The following is a 4,532-nucleotide window of genomic DNA, read 5'->3' as shown; positions in this document are numbered from 1 at the left end:
GCTTTCTACGCTCGTAACGATCTACGCAGGGATTCCGCACCTGAGTAGACCGGGATATCTCGTGTGATCCGTCCAGGGAACCTAAAAACCTCCTATAGTAGCCAGCTAACCCTAGGAAGCTTCGTATATCAGTCGGATTCTGTAGAGTCTTCCAATTCGTTATAGCCTCAATATTAGCTGGGTCCATGGTAATCCCTTCAGGATTGATCACGTGACCTAGAAATTGAACTTCTCGCAACCAGAACGCGCATTTCGAAAACTTAGCATACAACTTCTCTTCCTTTAGAACTTCCAATACTTCCCTCAGATGTTTGGCATGATCAGACTCGGTCTTTGAATAAATTAGTATGTCATCGATGAAGACGATAACTGACTTATCCAACATCGGCCAACACACCCTATTCATCATGTCCATAAATGCTACAAGAGCATTCGTTAGACCGAATGACATTACGAGGAACTCGTAGTGTTCATACCGCGTCCGAAACGCTGTCTTAGGGATGTCTGCCTCTTTGACCTTCAATTGATGGTAGCATGATCTAAGATCAATTCGTGAGAACCAACTTGAACCTTGTATCTGGTCAAACAGATCATCAATCCTTGGCAAGGGATATCTATTCTTTACCGTAAGCTTGTTCAACTCGCGATAGTCTATGCACATTCTCATACTTCCATCCTTCTTCTTCACGAATAGCACTTGTGCGCCCCACGGGGAAACACTTGGTCTAATAAAACCTTTGTCGAGGAGTTCTTGCAGTTGGGACATCAATTCTTTCATCTCGGACGGCGCTAGACGGTATGGTGCTTTCACGACGGATTGGGCTCCTTGTACTAAATCTATCTGAAATTCTATCTCTCGCTCCGGTGGCAACCCCGGAAGATCCTCAGGGAATACTTCTGGGTAGTCGCGCACAATAGGAACATCTTTCATTTCTTTTGACTCGGCCGTAGCGCTGACAACATACGCCAGGTAGGCACCGCACCGTCGCCTTAACAATCCTTCGGCTTTTATCATCGAAATGACATTAAGCCCATAACTTTCCTTATCACCATAAACCGTCACCGCACTACCATCCAAGGACTTTAACCTTATTATCCTACTCTTACACACTATCTGAGCTTCATACCCAGACAGCCAATTCATCCCCAAAACCACATCAAACCCTCCTAAGGTCATAACATACAACGTAACTGGGAACTCATGTCCCTCTAACTCTATCTTACAGTCCTTAACCGTCCTCATTATTTTAACCGAGGTATCACTAGCAGCTTCTACTATAAAAGTTTTAGGCACTCGGCAACATTTCATTTTAGCTAATTTACTAAATGGCGTGGCTACGAAACTTTTATTCGCACCCGAATCAAATAATACAGAAGCGGAAACACCGTTCACTAGAAACGTACCTGTGACGACATCGGGAATCTGCTTGGCTTGTTCTTGAGTCAGCATGTTGGCTCTAGTTCTTGGACTAGCTTGATCGGCATCCTTCTTCCCACAAACTCCAACTTCACCCTCGGTGCATTCTCTAGCAAAGTGGCCAGTCTTACCACACTTATAACATGCAGACTTGGCGGTACAATCTGGGGCATAATGTCCCACCTTTCCACACTTGTAGCAGGCATTCGACCCAAGCCTGCACTCTCCTCCATGAGTCTTACCACACTTATGACACACATCAGATCCTTTACCCCACTTGCACTCACCACTGTGCATTTTACCACACGTCTTGCACGGTCTCTTCTCCCACACTTTCTGCTTCTTTTCCTTGGAGTTCCACAACTGAGTACCGGGTCGTTTGACATTGACCCACTTCTTATCTTTCTTCTCTTCTTACACCACAATATCATCCGCAGCCAGGTCTACATAAACCATCTCTGCGAGCTCGACAGCAGAGTCAAAGGTAGCAGGTTTACTTTTCCTGACTAGCGTACGGACTTTCTGTCGCAATCCCCTCACATAACACTTGATTCGCTTAGCCTCAGTGTTAACCATATCGGGTACCAACCTAGACATTCGGTTAAACACGGTGGTGTACTCACGATGTGTCATCGTCCCAGCTTTCAGGTTCAGAAACTTCATATCCGCCCTCTCAACCCCGGCGTCAGCACATAACCTCTTCATCACTAACTCCTTCAGATCCTCCCACTTCATGGCCTTAATCTCGTCCCGAGTCTTCCTTTGCTCCACACTTTCCCACCAATACATAGCCTCATCACCGAATGACTGAGTGGCATAACCCACATCTTGGTCGGGACGACACTCGCTAATGCGGATAATTTTATCCATGGCGGTTATCCACTGAAGGGTAGCGATTGCGTCTCCCAAACCAGTCAGCTTCGGCGGGTCACAACCCTTGAAAGACTTATAGTTGTAACCGCCTCGGCCCCTCTTCCTATCATTAACTTTCACAGACCTTACCTAACTCGAAGCCTCCCTCTCTCCTTCATCATCTTTCCTACCACCTCCTCCCGCTCCTTCAGCTGTTCTTTCACGACCTCCAGCAGACCCCTCTGGGTTCAAGTTCTTCACTGCAGTGGCTACAGCTTGTACAATAGCTGCTTGGATTAAGGGATCGAGTTAAACCCCTTCATTGTTGTTAAGGTTTCCTCCAGTTGCGCTTCCTTCAGCTCCGGTGTTGGAACCTGTTTCTACCGAAGGTCGTTGGACACGATGAGGCCAGCCACGACGTCCAGTGCGGCCTCCTGCTCCAACAACTTCTCTAGATCCAGCCATCGTATTCTGGAAAGGAAAACACAAACGTCATCACTTAAGGAACTATTTAGTACAAGGATAGTAAGGCTAACAGGTAATAATAGTGGCCAGCTGTGATTAGCTGATCACGTTACCTTCTGTGTCCTATACACTTCCTCTTATGAGTCTATTTGTGCTGGTTCGACTCTAAACAGTTAATCAAGCAATTATTCTTATCCCTAACATTCACATATCCTTTCTTTAGCAATTAAACTAGCATTAACATACATATTTAACCATACACTTTACCTTTACTGAGCTTGCTTGAGTGACACATGGCTATCTTGAACTGGCATCTTCTTACATATCTTACTTTAATCCCATTCCCTGTTCAAGTAAAAGCATGTAGGATACTTAAATCTCTCGAACTTTGCTCTGATACCAACTTGTAAGGCCTCGTTACCGGTGCCCTACATTTGGTGTTGGATTTACTCATAAACGCAGTTCTAAACATCAGAGTTAATTAAAACTTCACGCGGAATAAAAACTTCAACCATAAAACATTACATAACTTTCAAAACTTGTCTTATCAAACATTCGTAGTCATTTAAAAAAAAACCATAGTCTTTAAAACATCATAACATTTCCTTGAGATGCCAGTGTCTTCAATTCGATGCCATGTGTCCTCATCAAGCGAACTGCCTCATTCTACTCACCTGCGTGCATACTAAAAGTCAGCTACGCTGAGTGAGTTATAGCTAATCACACATAATACAATACATACACTTACCTGCAATCATGCATCCAAGGATACATAATAATTACTTTACTAACTTACTTTCATTACATAATCTCATACATACATTCATACTTTATAATTACTTTCCATTCTATCTCAGATATTATTAGGGTCTGGTCCCTCTTTCCTTTGTCTATCTCAGATATTTTAGGGTCTGATCCCTTTCTTGTCTATCTAAAATATTATTAGGGTCTGGTCCCTTTTTACTTCTCTATCTCAGATATTATTAGGGTCTGGTCCCTCTTTCTTCATCTTCGTACATACTGCCTTTACATACCCATAATATACATACTTTCTTTAGTCATTCATACATGTTCATATATTGTACATATATCTATCATAAACATACCTCCCTTGTTAGTACGTGCAATATCCGAAGATCGTTCACGTACCGACAAGCTTTCACTCACAATTAAGGTATACATACATAACATATAAACCATATAAGGCATACACTTACCAGTTAAGGTAAGTGTATTAACTATCACATCGAGTATGCACACATCCCCTTAAAACATAACAAGGAAATGGGGCCAGAAACTCACCTGAATGCGGTTGCGTTCACCGTTAATAGGAATCCCTTCTTTAGCTGTTCACGGCTAACTGTATAATAATTACATGTATCAATTAACTATTACTACTTATATCGTGTTTCTATCTTTGCACAACCCACAACGAACGGGGGTCCGGGGGCAGCGCCCCTGGCAACGGGGTTCTAGGGGCGGCAGCCCCTAGCAGTGTCCAAGGGGCAAAGCTGGGGTCGAGCTGCCAGGTCAGCTTGGAAAAATTTTATTTACATTAACTGTCTTAACACATTTTCCATTAGGATTTTAATTTATTTTCTAAACGAACTTAACTTTTAGCGAACTTATATACAAGCGAACTTAGCATGTAGAGAAGTTATATACAAACGAACTTAGCATGTAGCGAAGTTAGCCACCAGCGAACTTGCAGGTAGCGAAGTTAGCCACCAGCGAACTTATTCGGCGAAACCAGCTGCAGCGAACTTACCTGCAGCGAAGTTCCCCAGCAGCAACTACA

The sequence above is a fragment of the Bidens hawaiensis genome, unplaced genomic scaffold, assembly GCF_021521415.1.
Source record: "Bidens hawaiensis isolate Kalapana, Puna unplaced genomic scaffold, B.hawaiensis_p1.1 tig00043428_1, whole genome shotgun sequence".
NCBI lineage: Eukaryota > Viridiplantae > Streptophyta > Magnoliopsida > Asterales > Asteraceae > Bidens > Bidens hawaiensis.
The sequence above is the reverse complement of the archived record's forward strand: the minus strand, read 5'-3'. Positions refer to the sequence as shown.